The sequence below is a fragment of the Silene latifolia genome, chromosome X (genome assembly GCF_048544455.1).
Source record: "Silene latifolia isolate original U9 population chromosome X, ASM4854445v1, whole genome shotgun sequence".
Lineage (NCBI taxonomy): Eukaryota > Viridiplantae > Streptophyta > Magnoliopsida > Caryophyllales > Caryophyllaceae > Silene > Silene latifolia.
Window position 1 is genome coordinate 248,289,661 of NC_133537.1, and position 16,158 is coordinate 248,305,818.

The 16,158-nt window shown below is 40.6% G+C and overlaps 1 non-coding gene across 1 annotated transcript; it reads left to right on the plus strand.

The window, feature by feature from the left end:
* Positions 1–15,843: 15,843 nt before the first annotated feature.
* On the plus strand, positions 15,844–15,950 carry LOC141624812 (small nucleolar RNA R71). The gene has a single exon (XR_012534616.1). It is a non-coding gene; the product is annotated as a small nucleolar RNA R71 (small nucleolar RNA).
* The last annotated feature ends 208 nt before the right edge of the window (positions 15,951–16,158 follow it).

A 16,158-nucleotide genomic window follows, 5' to 3' on the forward strand; every position in this document is an offset into this window, starting at 1 on the left:
TTCCTTTCCTCTCATAAATGCTTCCCCACACTTGAAGATTGGTTCCTTCCTTCATTCAAAATTCGTTAGTGACCCTCCCTCACTTACTCTCATGAAAAGAGTTTATGCCTATAATTAAGGAAATGCAATAAAATTATAAATACAAGTTAGAGGGTTAGTATATTTACAAGTGGTGGTTTAGGGAGTACTCCACCAAAATCTCCCTTTGATGGTTCTTTCAAGGATGAGGAGGCCCGAGGTAGGTGACCTTGACCTCTCCAATAAACGCTCCCTCATAGTATGGCTTCAACCTTTGACCATTGACTTTGAACTTGCTTCCATCTTCCGCCTTGATTTCAAAATCCCCATATCTTCCAACTTCGGTGATCACGTAGGGACCCATCCGTCTAGAGTTCAACTTTCCCGGAAAGAGTCGGTAGCGGGAATTGAATAGAAGGACTTTGTCCCCTTTGTTCAAGGCCTTTTGTCTAATCCTCTTATCATGGAGCAATTTCGTCTTTTCTTTGTAGATCTTGGCATTCTCATAGGATTGTAGTCGGAATTCCTCCAACTCTTGAATTTAAATCATCCTCTTTTGGCCACTCAATTTGAGATCAAGATTAAGTGCTCGGATTGCCCAAAAAGCATTGTACTCCAATTCGATTGGCAAGTGACATGCTTTTCCATAGACAAGCTTGTAAGGGGAGGCTCCTATGGGAGTCTTATAGGCCGTCCTATAAGCCCAAAGAGCATCATCATGTTGGGGCTGGTGTCCTCTACAGTTAGTGCAATGACATATAAATCTCTAAAAGGATCAAAGGGTATACTTTTGTATTATTATCAGTTGGTCCACGTTTATCAATAACGGTTGGCTTGCTAGATAAGTTTGACGTTATTGTCATACTGATGGCGGTGATCAACTGGTCCCTAAAAGTCACAGCTATAGGATACGTTTGAGAGATGTGACGGTATGAAAATACAGTCATGTTGATGCCTAAGTTGACTAAGCAGTTAGTCAGAGTTATTGACTAATAATTAGTCAAACGCGATGTTGAGATAATTATTTAATACGGATTAAATAATAATGGGTAAAACGAATTAAGCGGTTAATTCGTAAATTAAATATAAACGATTATATTTAATTGATGTATATTGAATTAATTATACAATATTGTCTTTTTCGGACATGTATTAATATTTCGACTAATCCATGTTACTAGTCGATGTTTTAATAACCGATAACCGATGACGATTTATAATAAAACCCGTCATATACATTTTAGCGAAATTAGTCGGACCACGAGTTAAAAATAAGGAGAAAGTGGAAAGCCCACTTCCCCCTTCATGAAACTCACGGCCGAATGAAGGAACAAAAGAGAGCTTCTCCTCTTTTTTGACCTAAGGCAATTCATTTGCACACAAAAATTAGGTTTTGGAGGCATTTTTCTCGGAAACCTAGATCTCTCATCGTAAAAACCTCACAACAACTCTCTCAATATTGCAAGTCAATTAGGGAGTATTTCTAGCACAAGGGGCATAGTCTCAGACGATCTTGGGTGCAACGATTAGGAGGAAATCTACTTTGATTTCTGATCTTAGGCCGAATTTCAAAGGACCCGAGGTTGATTCTTGTTCTTTATCGTTTCTCTATTGTTTTTCGTTTATGACCTTAAATCGCATGTTAAATTTACGTTATAGTCCTAAAATTTAAGGGTTTTATACGGATATTACCCCACAAGTGGTATCAGAGCGAGGCCACGTAAATTTTTCTTTGTGATTTTCATCAAACGAATTTGGATCGATAAATTTGTGCATTGAAAACCGTGCGGCCAAATGATATTGTGGCTGTTTTAAATTTTTTTTTACACGGTTGTTTTTTTTTTTTGAAAACCGTGACAAACAGTTACCGTCTGATCAGACGATGTTTTGTTTTCAAGTTGTTCTTTGCATATTGTTATTTTAAACGATAATTATTGCAATATGTTAAAGTTATATCAATTGTAGTTTCAATTCTATACGGATTAGGTTAAATTGCAATTGGTTTTATCAAATCGATTTTTGATGTTTGTTGATGCTCACGTTTTTTGAGAGCTGCTGGATTTTTTTTTCTGCCCTGTTCACGGTTCAGCCGTGAAGAAGAAAAAAAAAAATTCGTGTTTCAATTTTTTTCGGCCATGTTTTGTGTAAACAATACGGATTTTTGCACTCGCTTGATAGTGAAACGGTTCACTCACGTACCATTTAGTTATTTTAAAGCGATTTAAAGTAACGGATTATCATGGATTAAAATTAAGTTGATTAAAGCGGTTTTGTCACATAATTTTAATCATTAAAGGTGGTTTGGATAAATTTAACATAATTACGGAATTATGTCACGAATAAATTTTATTTTAGTTGATGCATTTTTATTTATCGTTATTTTGAATGCCTTGAATGTTTTATTACGTATTTAATTTTTACAAACGGTTGTAACTTAGTGTGGCCTTAGTAGAACGTGTTACCGTATTGATGGAACACGGTCTTGGTTGTATTTTGAGATCTTGTATCTCCGTTTTGGTTTTTCCTTGTGATTACAGTTTTTTATTTAGAATGTAAATAGGTTTATATTTTGTAAATTTTAATTGTAATTTTGAGAAGACCAAAGATGGAGATCGGATGCTCACTCCCGCTGCATGGACAAAGATGGAACATCAAGACAAGCTTCTCGGGTCCAACGGTGGATTCCAAAGTTGTATTATGTTCTTTTTACTAGTATAGGCCACACTAGGACTTTTATTTACGTTTTGCATTCTTTTATTTATTTTATCGTAACGATAGTTTGCATCATTTTCCGCCTAAAACCAAACCACCTAATAATTGCATGAAAACTGACTCATATAGAGGTCACGCGTTAGTTTTCTTTGATATACAGATATCACACGTTTTTAATTAAGCCATCACCTAAGTTAATTCATTCACGTAATGCTAGTTTTTCGTTCACTTAAAATGAATTAAAACTAAGTTGATGGGATCTTCCTCGTATAACCAAAAATTGAGAATAGTCTTTATAGGTCAAACTCCAATGAATTCCTTCTTCGTCGGTCGGCATAATATGACCCCTTCTACGTCGGGTAAGTTGGAACTGATTGACCTATTTTATCTCAACACTATGGTCACTAAACGATCCTGTGATTATGGTGGACTATAGATAGATTTACGGAAATCTATCGACCAAGAGTTCTAACGATAGAACTAGCTAAACAGTTGGCTTATCAATTTACGGAAATTGAGTCTTGGGATCACTTGTATTATTCTTGAGGGAGATCAATTATGCAAGTGCAATGAGTCTACACGATTAAAATGAATTTTAAATAGACTTAAATCACCTCGATGAGTTGCTTATTTCGTTTTGTTTTTCCTTTCTTTTTCAATGTAGATCACGATCACTTAAACTGCTAATAACAAAATGGTGGCCGTCGACGACCCAATGCCAAGTGCCACATTGGACCGTGAGTCCGGGCTTCGGATCTTCATGAATCAGATGAATCAGTCCACTCGATTGAAGAATGATGGATCAAACTTCGCGGATCGGGAGGCGGCATTACGGAATCTTGCCGCTGGCGACGGAAGCTCAAATATCGACAGAGCCCATCCCGTCAAACCCAGGCCCCACGGCTTGAGCTAACGAGATCGCCAAGTATAACGATTTCGTCATGGAAGCGGGTGCGATTAAAAACGTACTCATTTTTGCAATGGAATCCAATTTGCAGAAACGCTTCATAGCCCAAGGTGCAAACAAGATTTTCACCACGCTCACTAAGGAATTCTCGAAAGCACCGAGAATCGTGACCTATGAGCATACCACTCGCTTCTTTGATGAGAGACTCCCGGAAGGGCCAACCGGTTAGCCCACACATTCTCGGCATGATTGAGAATGTCGAGAGACTGGAGGCGCTTGATTGTAAAATCAGCGAGAACATCGTGATTGACCGCATGCTTCATTCACTCCACGATGGTTTTGCGCTCTTTAGAGCGAATTACTATATGAATGATTTGAAGAAAAGTCTTCATGAACTACACTCCCTACTCGTACAGACCGAGAAGGATATGAAGTTTAGTGGGAGCTTGAAACAGGATGTTCTCGTTGTGTCAAACAAGGGCAAGGGTAAGGGAAAAGCTCGGCGGACCTAGCGAGAGGTAAACCGAAGTTTAAGAAGTCGGGATCAGGTAAGAGTGGGCCTGGTGAGTCGAGCAACTCATCAGGCACGACAAAGAGCAAGATCGAAAACATGGAATGCCATCACTGCCACAAGACTGGGCATTGGAGGCGTACATGTCCTGTATACCATGAGGACATAAAAGCAGGTCGCGTTAAACCTGTTGGTATGTCTTCTTCCTCTTCTACTTTTATTCATATGATTGAGATTAACCACGCAAGTTACGGAACTTGGGTACTAGATATTGGTTGTGGTTCTCATTTGTGTAATCATGTGCGGGGGCTCGAAACATCGAACCCCTCGTAAAGGGTGAGGTGGACTGCGTGTCGGGAATGGAGCACGAGTGGCTGCCGTCTCGAGGGGAACATACGTGATCCAGCTTCCTAGCGGATTTGAGTTATTTTTATATAATTGCTATTATGTACCCAGTCTTTCTAAAAACATTATTTGGTTTCGCACTTGACAAACTTGGTTTTTCATTTGTAATAGAGAATAATACTTGCATTTTCTCATTACACGATATGATTTATGGCAAGGCAGTCTCCATGAACGGAATTTATGTTTTAGATCAGACCACCGAAATATTACACGTAATGAATAAGAAGTTAAAGGTTGGTGACAAAGATCAAACGTATCTATGGCACTGCCGTATGGGACACATTAATGAGAAATGCGTAAAACAGCTCATAAAGAATGGAGCTACCTCGGCCTTTGATTTTCAATCATTTGGCACGTGTGAATCATGTCTCATTGGTAAGATGACTCGAATTTCCTTCAAAGGTGTTGGAATGCGCGCTGCTGACCTATTAGGACTCATACATACGGATGTGTGTGGACCTATGTCAATCACCGCACGAGAAGGCTATAGGTATTTCATCACTTTCACGAACGATTTAAGTAGATATGGCTATGTTTACTTAATGAAGCACAAAAGTGAATCCTTTGTGAAATTCAAGGAATACCAGAATCGGGTACAGAACCTACTGGGTAGAAAGATAAAAACACTGCGATCAGACCGTGGTGGCGAGTATCTTTCTCACGAGTTTGATCAACACCTCAAAGACTGTGGGATTGCCTTACAGTTAACTCCACCTGGAACACCTCAGTTGAATGGTGTGTCTGAACGGAGAAATCGAACACTACTTGATATGGTTCGATCCATGATGAGTCACACCGTGTTGCCTGACTCATTGTGGGGTTATGCTCTTCGTCATTTGCTCTAATACTTAACCAAGTCCGTCTAAAGCTGTTGACAAGACTCCATATGAACTATGGAAGGGAACGGTCCCTAACTTGTCCTTTATACGGGTTTGGGGCTGCGAGGCTTATGTCAAGTGGAGACACGAGGATAAGCTCGGCCCGCGATCGGTCAACACATACTTTATAGGTTATCCTAAAGGAACACTTGGTCATTACTTCTATTCGCCAACCGAACAACGTGTATTTGTTGCGGCTAGTGCGACATTCTTAGAGAACGAATTTCTCGAGAATGCGAAGAGTAATAGAACCTTCGAGCTGTCGGAGATTCCAGAACCAAATACCGAGCAACCATTGGAGGAACCAGTTTCTCCAATCCCGGCTGCGGTTAATATTCCTGAGGAACCTAGGAGGTCGGGAAGAGTCTCTATTCCTCCGGACAGATACATTGGTATGGTCGAGGAACATGCCATAGATGACATTCTGCTCTTAACGAGTAGTGAACCCGCAACCTATAAAGGTGCCATGACTAGTTCCGACTCAAAGCTATGGCTTGAGGCCATGCAATCCGAGATGGACTCCATGTATGAGAACTACGTATGGGATCTTGTTGACTTACCAGCTAAGGTTCGTCCCCTTCAATGCAAATGGCTTTACAAGATAAAGCATTCTGTGGAAGGTCAACAAGATATCTATAAAGCACGACTAGTTGCTAAAGGTTTCACCCAAGTGCCAGGTCTGCACTACGATGAAATTTTTGCACCCGTAGTCATGCTGCGTTCCATTCGGATTATCTTAGCGATTGCCGCTTTTCATGACTATGAAATTTGGCAGATGGATGTGAAAACCGCCTTCTTAAACGGTTTTTTGGAGGAAGAGTTGTACATGGTACAAACCGAAGGTTTCATCGATCCAGAACATCCTAAGAAAGTGTGCAAGCTTAAGCGTTCCATTTATGGACTTAAGCAAGCTTCTAGGAGTTGGAATCATCGTTTCGACCAAATGATAAAAGAAAATGGATTTACTCGATCGGTCGAGGAACCATGTCTATATATCAAGTCGAGTGGGAGCAAGATTGTCTTCCTAATATTGTATGTCGATGACATACTCCTGATTGGGAATGACATACCTCTCTTAACTTCGGTAAAAGTATGGTTGAAGAACCATTTCCAGATGAAAGATCTGGGTGAGGCACAAAGAATTTTGGGCATCCGTATCTATCGAGATAGATCACGTCGGATATTATCTCTGAGTCAGGAGTCTTACATAGACAAGATCCTAGAGAGATTCAGCATGACTAACTCGAAAAAGAGGTTTCTTCCTATGGATCCAGGGGTGCATTTGAGCAAGTCTCAGGCACCAGAGACACCGGAAGAGAAAGAGCGCATGACACGGATTCCTTATGCCTCGGCTATAGGATCAATCATGTATGCCATGATATGCACACGTCCGGACGTGGCATATGCATTGAGTATGACAAGTCGATTCCAACAGCATCCAGGTGAATCACATTGGATGGCTGTCAAGAACATTCTTATGTACCTACGGAGGACTAAAGCTTGGGCATTGACTTATGGAGGCGAACAAAAGCTATGCGCAACTGGTTACGCAGATGCTAGCTTCCAAACGGATCGAGATGACTCAAAATCTCAGTCTGGATTCGTTTTTACTCTTAATGGCGCTGCAGATCAGTGGAAGAGTTCCAAACAAAGTGTTAAGAGATTCTACGACCGAGTCCGAGTACTATGCCGCGTCGAAGGCCGCAAAGGAAGCGATATGGATGCGTCAATTCTTACAAGGACTATCTGTAGTGCCTAGTTCGAATGACCCGATCACCATCTATTGCGACAATAGAGGTGTCATCTTCCAAGCTAAGGAGCCTAAGTCTAGCAACAAGTCTAGACATGTACAACGGAAAGCTCATCTAATCCGAGATTACGTGGAGCAAAAGGAGGTAGTGATAGAAAAGATTGCTACAGATGATAACATAGCAGATCCTCTCACTAAACCATTACGACAAGATAAGCATGAAGGGCATGTTAATTCCATGGGAATTAAACGTGTTCCTGAGTTGTAGTACTCTTTTATGGATTAGATTCATTCTCTTTTGTACTCTATACGACATCATCGTTTTGATATTTATATATTTTGTTTTTCATGTGGATTTGTACGACAATTTTTGAACACCACAAAGTGAACTGAACAAACATTATATTTTTGGTCCTTAATTGCCCACGTGAGTGATAACTCGGCAATTATTTTGTGACGTTGGTTGATGGTGGGTTCAACGAGCCATAAGTCAAAAGGTTGACTGACCAATCACAGAGGCGATTTATACGGATATCTCGTAGGACACAATTGTGACATCGACGTGGAGTCCTAAATGTTTTATAACATTCGGTGCCAGGTCGTGGATAGGACCTCCATGGTGATCCTAAGAGTCGATTGTTTTGACTATCGACTGTCTCTTGAGACTAAGGCAGATTTTGGGTGACTTTGGTTTCTTTCTCACGGTCATCCGTAACAGGGGCCAAGTAGATTTTTTTTCGGGTCATTTCATGCTTTGTGCTTAGATCGGCAGGAGTCGAGTTGAAGGAAATATTCAGCCTTTATCAAGTACTCGATATTTCTCAGGGCCACTCGAGGAGTCAGAATCGAAATGCATGGCCATGCTCGAATACGGGTCGTTTTATCGGTTGGGTTACTCTCTAGTCGGGGAAACCACTCTTGATACAGATCGATTGTAAAATACGACCTTTGCGGATCCGGATCTGCAAATTGTTTTACATTGAGTGGGAGAAATTTTAAATGAATATGAGAATCGGTTATCGCACATACACTTGTACGGACAAGTGGGAGTTTGTTGGAGCCGTGTCCTCCAGTTAGTGCGGATAACGTTATTGCACATACACTTGTACGGACAAGTGGGAGCTTGTTGGGGCTGGTGTCCTCTACAGTTAGTGCAATGACATATAAATCTCTAAAAGGATCAAAGGGTATACTTTTGTATTATTATCAGTTGGTCCACGTTTATCAATAACGGTTGGCTTGCTAGATAAGTTTGACGTTATTGTCATACTGATGGCGGTGCTCCAATCTTTTCGGGTCTTGTTCACAACTTTCTCAAGGATTTGTTTGAATTCTCTATTTGAAACTTCAACTTGACCGCTTGTTTGAGGATGATATCCCAAGCTGGTTCTATGTTGAACACCATACTTGGTCAAAAGAGATGCAAGTTTCTTCACATGAAAATGCGTTCCTCCATCACTTATGATTGCTCTAGGAACTCTAAATCTTGGGAAGATTATCTTCTTGAAGAGCTTGGTGACCGTTTTTGCATCATCATTTGGAGTGGCAATTGCCTCCACCCACTTTGAGACGTAGTCTACGGCCACAAGGATGTACTTATTCCCATTGGATGTTACAAAGGGACCTTGGTAGTCGATCCCCCAAACATCGAAGATCTCCACCTCTAGAATGCCCCTTTGTGGCATTTCGTTCCTCCGAGAGATATTCCCCGTTCTTTGACAAGCATCGCAATGAGTGATGAATTCCCTTGTGTCTTGAAACATTGTAGGCCAATAGAAGCCCGATTGAAGAATTTTTGCAATGGTCCTCCTTGCTCCATGGTGCCCACCGTAGGGTGATGAGTGACATCCTTCCAAGATTCCTTGGACTTCCCATTGAGGGATGCATCTCCGGTAGAGCCCATCAGTACACTCCTTGTAGAGGTTTGGGTCATCCCAAAAGTACCTCTTTACTTCGAATAGGAACCTCTTTCTTTGGTTGTGGTTCAAATTTGGAGGGAGTACTCTTCCAACAATATAGTTGGCATAATCGGCAAACCATGGGGTGATGTGCCTTTCAAGTTGTGTTCGAATGGCCATCAAAATATCGTCGGGAAATGAGTCATTGATCGGGGTTTCTCCTTGTTCATCATGAAACCGGATCCTTGACAAGTGATCCGCCACTACATTTTCGGCTCCTTTCTTGCCTCTTATCTCCAAGTCAAATTCTTGAAGAAGCAAAATCCATCTCAATAACCTTGGTTTTGCTTCTTTCTTTATCAAGAGATGTCGGAGAGCACGGTGATCCGAAAAGACAATCACCTTGGATCCAACTAAGTAGGAACGGAATTTGTCTAAAGCATAGACAATGGCAAGAAGCTCTTTCTCGGTGGTATCATAACTCACTTGGGAGGGATCAAGAGTCTTGCTTATATAGTAGATGGCATGAAGAGCTCTTCCTACCCGTTGGCCAAGAACCGCTCCAACGGCGTAGTTACTAGCATCACACATAATCTCGAACGGTAGTTCCCAATTTGGAGGTTGAATGATCGGTGCCGAGATTAGTGCTTCCTTGATTCTATTAAAGGCTTCAACACACTCATCAGTGAAATGGAATTGGGCATCTTTAAGCAAGAGTTGAGTGAGGGGTTTCGCTATTTTTGAAAAATCTTTTATGAAACGGCGATAGAAACCCGCGTGACCGAGAAAACTTCTCACCCCTTTAACATTCACGGGAGGTGGGAGTTTTTCTATCACCTCAACTTTAGCTTTATCGACCTCGATGCCCTTTTCCGAAATTAAGTGACCCAAAACAATTCCTTCATTGACCATGAAGTGACACTTTTCCCAATTTAAAACAAGACTAACATCTTCACATTTTTGCAATACAAGAGAAAGATTATGCAAACATGAGTCAAAGTCCTTTCCATAAACACTAAAATCATCCATAAAAACTTCCATTATGGTCTCTAGGTAATCGGAGAAGACACTCATCATGCATCTTTGGAAAGTGGCGGGGGCATTACATAAACCAAAAGGCATCCTCCTATATGCAAAAGTACCATAAGGGCATGTGAAGGTGGTCTTATGTTGATCATCCCGGTGTATAGGGATTTGGAAGAATCCCAAATACCCGTCAAGGTAAAAAAAGAATTTGTTGGAGGCTAACCTCTCAAGCATTTGGTCAATGAATGGTAGGGGGGGAATGATCCTTTCTTGTTGCGGAGTTCAATTTTCGATAGTCAATACACATACGCCAACTGGTGATCTTCCTTGTGGGTATTAGTTCATTCTTTTCATTTGTCACCATCGTGGTACCTCCTTTCTTAGGTACCACTTTGTCGGGGCTAACCCACAAAGAATCCGATATGGGATATATGATTCCCGCATCAAGTAATTTCATAACCTCTCCTTTGACCACTTCTTGCATGCGGGGGTTCAATCTTCTTTGAGGTTGAATGGTAGGTCCATGGTCTTCCTCTAGATGAATTCTATGCATGCAAAAGTTAGGACTTATCCCCTTAAGGTCATCTAGACTATAACCTATAGCCTTCTCATGTTGTTTCAACACATCAAACAATTTTCCCAATTGGTTCTCATCAAGTCTATCATTAACAATTACGGGTTTGGTCTTTGATTCATCAAGGTAAGCATATTTCAAATTGGGGGGAAGGAGTTTTAAAGTAGCAGTTTGTACCTCACTTTCCTCCTTTGGAGTTTCATTGAGAATTTGCTCCATCTCCATTAGACATTCCATTCTCATAGCATATTCAACTTGTTCTTCATTCTCATCAATCTTATCACATTCAAATTCCATGATGGATTCCTCTTGCTCTTGAGCTTGTAAGATGTCTTCTAGGATGGATTGCTCATCTTCTATAGGTTGACATGCTTCCAGAAGGATGTTATGCACTAATTCGGATTGTGCATGAGTAAGTTCTTTGTTAGCTAGAGCGGCCTCAAAAAGATCTACCTCCAATTCCCAATACATATTTTTAGCCTCACTTGCTTCCAAGGCCTCTAATGCTTGCATGGGATCTTTGAAGAAAGGTATACTTAAGTGGTCCTCTACAAAATAATCTATAAGGTCCATCTTGCAAAATATCAAACAACTTGAAAACAATTAGAACAAACCTTGAGGAGTTTTACTTCTCCAAGGCAAAGAAAGACACAACTAATAACAATATAAGAAAATCTAAATCAAGTTAACACCGTTCCCGGCAACGGGGCCATTTTTGGTCAGACTATATCTTTTCGGTTACTTGTCGTTAAGAGAACCTAGACCAAAACACAATTTATAACTTCACCAACAACTCTACAATTAGTAAAGAGGCAAGTAAAGGTCGGATCCCAAGGGACGGGAATTGAAATGAGATTTCTATTGCAACTAGCGGTGTATTAGGGGTGTCACAATTTGGGTTGATGTAGAAGATCACTAAACTAAATAGCAATGAAAGTAAACAAGCAAGATGAATTAAAAGAGATGTAAACAATTGATAAAAAGCACTAGGGTGTCATGGGGTCATAGGGGATTCATGGGAATTGATCATACAAACATGTTCTCAAATTATAAGCAAGCAATTATTGTTGTGATGGATTGAGTTGGTTTATATCTTACAATCCTAGGAAAGTTTGGGCCCCGGAGCCGAACGATTAGATTGTACAACACCTACAAGTCGACTTAGTCTTCCCTACTCAACAACATGCATGGTCTAATGAGACTCGAGTTGGTTTATGTCTTACAAGTCTCATTGAAAAGATAGGTGATGGGTAAAAAATGCAAGGATTCGTAGGCTCGCATTTCATCAAACATAACATGTGCATGAGTTGAGATCAAAACAAGCCAGCAAATAAACCATGAAAGCATATTAATTTAAGCATGAATCATTCCCCATGTTGGTTTCCCCTAATTACCCATTAACCCTAGCTAAGGAACTACTCACTCATTATCATGTTGAACATGCTAGCAAGGTTGTCAATCATACCAACAAAGTGAAACATGATGAATACATGAAAGTAATTAGCAATAATTAAAAAGGGGTTAAGAGAATTATAACTACTAATGATTCCAATAATAAAGCAAAGAATAAAAGAAGTACTTGATGCTTGATTGAGAAGTTTTCTATCTCCCAACAATAACCCAAATAATCTTCAATTACCCTAAATAAAGGATGAACAAGAGAAAGATTAAGGAAATAAAACTTGTATTAAAACTTGATTAATTGTTGATTACAATATTAAAGAGAGATTTGATTGATATTAACTATACTAAAAATTGCTAAGAAGAACATGCTCTTCTAATTAGACTAATGGGGTATTTATAGTGGGGATTAGGTGTAGGAATTAGGGTTAACTAAGGGCTTAAATGACGATTAAGTCCCTACTTACGAAACGCCGGTATTTTTGGAAGGATGGGCATCTTTCTTGAAGCTTGAAGAAACGAAATTGTCTGCCTGGGAATCCGTGCGTCTTTAGCACGGGACGGGCGGATTCTGGGGTCTCTGCCCGGGCGTCTTGGGGAGAAGACGGGCGTCTTTTGGGGTTGCTTCCCGGGCGTCTTGGAGTGAAGACGCACAGATTGTGAAGGTGGAGGACGGGCGTCTTCAGGACAATCCGCACGGATTGCTGTGCAGTTTCATTTCTTCTTCTTTTCTTCCTTTTTCTTCATAAGATCCTTGGGGATTTCCTCGGGGATGCAATGATCTTTTCTCATCATTGCCCATTTACCATAGTATGTACAAAGGCCTTCTAATATTGTCTCTCCTTGATGCTTGGTCATTTCAATTTAATCAATTTAGTCTCGTTTTGCCATGAAAATGCAAGGTTTGCACTCCTTTCCTACCAAGGACACAAAACCTCAAAGAATATGCAAAACAAAGAACTAAAGACAACAAATGACCCAAATATGCACTAAAAAGCATGGGAACAAGGCTAATTCGGGGACTAAATATGCTCTAATTATGGTCACATCAGCGTCTTCCTGGACGGACGCTCGGATTCTGTTACAGGGTGATACTTTAAAAATCAACAGCAGAAAGACGAGCGTCTTCTTGGTAAGACGAGCGTCCTGAATCATTCGAGGGGATTCTCAATTGGGACGCTCGGATTCTGTGACAGACCATTTTTTTGAATTCTACAGCTCTGCCAGACGGGCGTCTGGTGACATTGGACACTCGGATTCCTCAGGACGAGCGGATTCTCTTTTTGGCCGCTCGGATTCTTCCTTGTCCACACGGATTCACGTCTATCCGTAGGTACTGCATAACCCGTAACATTTTCATTCTTCAATTCTCGTGTTCTTCATTGTGGGGGCACTACAAAGGCATGAATAGCCTAGGTAATTGCTATCCCCACACTAAGTCAAAGCACTACACATTAATGAAATCATAAGTCCCTCTCTCACTTCTCTCAAAATGACGAATATCTTGATTAAGGCACAAAAATATAAATCCAAAAATGACAAAAATGCAATGTAAAAATTGAAATACAAGTTAGGGAGTTAGAATATTTACAAATGGTGATTTAGGGAGGACTCCACCAATCTCTCATCCAATGTGAGATGTCAAGGGGGCATGTTCAAGGTGTTGTTGATGTTACTCAACACCTTGAAGAAGTAGTCGAAAGCTTGTTCATTGTCATGATAGAGGTCCTCAATATATCTTTGCACTTGTTATTCTCCGTGATGGTCTTGGTTCATAGCATTACCAATGTAGGGATTGAATATACCTTCGAACTCATCATCCCAAAGACCGCAAACTTCGTCTACTTGATCATTAAAAATTTCTTGAGTTGATAGAGACAACTCTCCTTCTTTCTTGTTTTGGCCAATGAGGTCATCCGCTTCACTTGTCATGGGTGAGCTTTTCAACCTCTCTTTGTTGCTATTTCCTTGCTCATTGAATGGAGCATCATCAACTTTCTTTTTCCATTGGAATTCCGACTTCTTCCTATCATCCTTCCGGCTATAGTGATCAACCATGAAGCATGGTTCATGCAAACGGGGAGCTCTCATGGTCTTATCAAGATTGAAAGTTTTGGTCTCGTCTCCCACTTCTAGAGTAAGCTCTCCATGCTTCACATCTATCACCGCACCCGCGGTGTGCAAGAAAGGTCTACCGAGGATGATCGGAATATTGGAGTCTTCTTCCATGTCAACAATGACAAAGTCCACCGGGATGAAGAATTTGCCGATTCTCACGGGAACATCTTCCCATATCCCTAATGGTGTCTTCGTCGATCTATCGGCCATTTGGAGTGTGATGTTGGTACATTTAAGTTCTCTCATCCCTAGCCTTTTACTAACCGAATACGGCATAACACTCACGCTTGCTCCTAGATCACATAAAGCCTTGTTGATCGTGGTGTCGCCAATGGTACACGGTATTGAGAAGCTTCCCGGATCTTTTAGTTTCGGAGGTGAACTCCCTTGAAGGATTTCACTACTCACCTTAGTGAAGGCGGTAGTTTCGAGCTTCCGGATCGACTTCTTTTTCATAAGGATGTCCTTCATGTACTTTGCATAGGCCGGCACGTGATTGATTAATTCCGTAAAAGGAATCGAGACTTCCAAATTCTTCACAATTTCTATGAATTTTCCAAGTTGGTCATCAAACTTAGGCTTAACTTGACGACTTGGGAATGGAAGTCTAATCACAATGGGCTCCTTCTCCTTGGCCTTTTCTTTACTTTTCTTTGAAACCTCTTTTTTTGTTGGTTCATCTTCCTTAGAGTTTTGCACAACTTCTTCTTTGTCACTAGCTTCCACAACTTCATCCTCAACTTGCTTCTTTGGTCCTTCATATCTCGTACCACTCCTCAAGTGAATGGCACTAACCGTTTCATGTCTTGGGGGATTACCTTGAGGTGGTAATTGACCCTTTTGTCTTTGAGAGTTTGAAGATGCTAGTTGGGTCAATTGGGTTTCCAACATTTTTGTGTGGGCTAGGATGTTTTTGATGGTGATGTCTTTTGCTTGGCTATCCTTTTGCATTTGAGTGAAAAACTCTTGTTGATTCTTTTGCATTAGGAGGACCGCTTTTTGAACATCAAAACCTTGGTCATTTTGTTGATTGTATGGAGTTTGATTTTGGTAACCTTGGTTTTGGTTGTAAAAGGGTCTTTGATTTTGGTTTCTCATGGGAGGTGGGGTGTATGTTGGTTGAGGGTTTTGAACATTTTGGCTTTTGTATGAGAGATTTGGATGGAATTTGGTGTTTTCATTTTAATAGTTTGAATAAGGGGTACCACTCTTGTAAGCTTGAAATGCATTCACTTGTTCGTTTGTTCCCTTACATTCACTTTGGTCATGTCCCAAAGTTCCACAATTCTCACATATCCCACTTGGGATTGATGAAGATGCTACCATGGCATTAACATGATGCTTTGGTGATTTTGAGGCTTCTTCAAGTTTAGCCATAGCCTTTTCAAACTTCAAGTTAATGGTATCAATATGAGCACTAAGTTGAGCACCCAATTGAGTAATAGAGTCCACTTCATGCTTTCCTTCTCTAGTAGCCTTGCGAGGTCTACTATATTGTGAATTATGGACCGTCATTTCCTCAATCTTGTTCCAAGTTTGATTATCGTCAACTTCGGTGAACACACCATTTGATCCCATGTTGAGAATGTTTCTTGAGTCTTCATAAAGACCATTCCAAAATTGTTGTACCAAGAACCACTCGCAAAGTCCATGATGAGGACATGAGCGACAAATTCCTTTGAACCGCTCCCAAGCTTCATACAAAGATACTTCATCCCTTTGCTTAAAACCCATACTTTGAGCTCTTAGCATGTTAGTCTTTTCCGGAGGGTAGAATTTTTTGTATAAAGCTAGAGCCAACTTCTTCCAAGAGTCAACTCCAAGAGTAGCCTTATCAAGGCTTTTCAACCATTGTTTTGCGGTGCCGATTAGAGAAAAAGGAAATAAGACCCATCGAATTTGGTCTTGAGTCACACCGGTTTGTGAAATCGCATCACAATAGTCACAAAAAGTCTCCATG